Here is a 599-nt window from a genome sequence, read left to right on the forward strand (position 1 = left end):
AGGAGCGCAGGAGGGGCGCTTCCGGGCGGGGTCGGGGGAGGCGGGGTCGTCAGTCACCTGGAAGGCGGTGTGGGGTGGGGTTCCGAGAGGGGACGGGGGAGCGTGGCCGGGCGCCCCCTGGAGGCGATGGGACCCAGTGCGGAGGGATCACCTGACAGTGGGGGACGGTGCCAGCTGCCGCCGCGGTTGGGCTTCAGCGGCTACAGACACTTCACAGGAGGCACCGGGGCCTCAACGGCCCCCGAAGTCCCGGCGTGTGAGGGGCCCCGCTGGGTCCGGTCGGGGTTCGTGTGAACGCGCCCCGCCCACCTGGGCCTCGCTGCTGGAACGTGAGGCCGGTGATAAGCGGTGAGCGGGCTCCGCACGGGACCAGGGGCCCCTCCCGGACCCGAGACCCCCGCTCCGCCTTGGTGGGAACCGCTGTGCACAACCGTCGGCTCTGCGACAGGCGGGCGTGTCAGGGTTGTTCAGCTCTAAAGAGATACGATGCTTTAGAAGCCACCTTGGGACTGAGGAAGGAGAGCACAGAGCTTCCTTCCCTGGCTCTTACCCGGAGTTGGGCCGTTTCTCTCCCGCGTTACCTGAGTCAGGTGCGCACC

Source organism: Rhinolophus ferrumequinum, chromosome 13, assembly GCF_004115265.2.
Source record: "Rhinolophus ferrumequinum isolate MPI-CBG mRhiFer1 chromosome 13, mRhiFer1_v1.p, whole genome shotgun sequence".
Taxonomy (NCBI): domain Eukaryota; kingdom Metazoa; phylum Chordata; class Mammalia; order Chiroptera; family Rhinolophidae; genus Rhinolophus; species Rhinolophus ferrumequinum.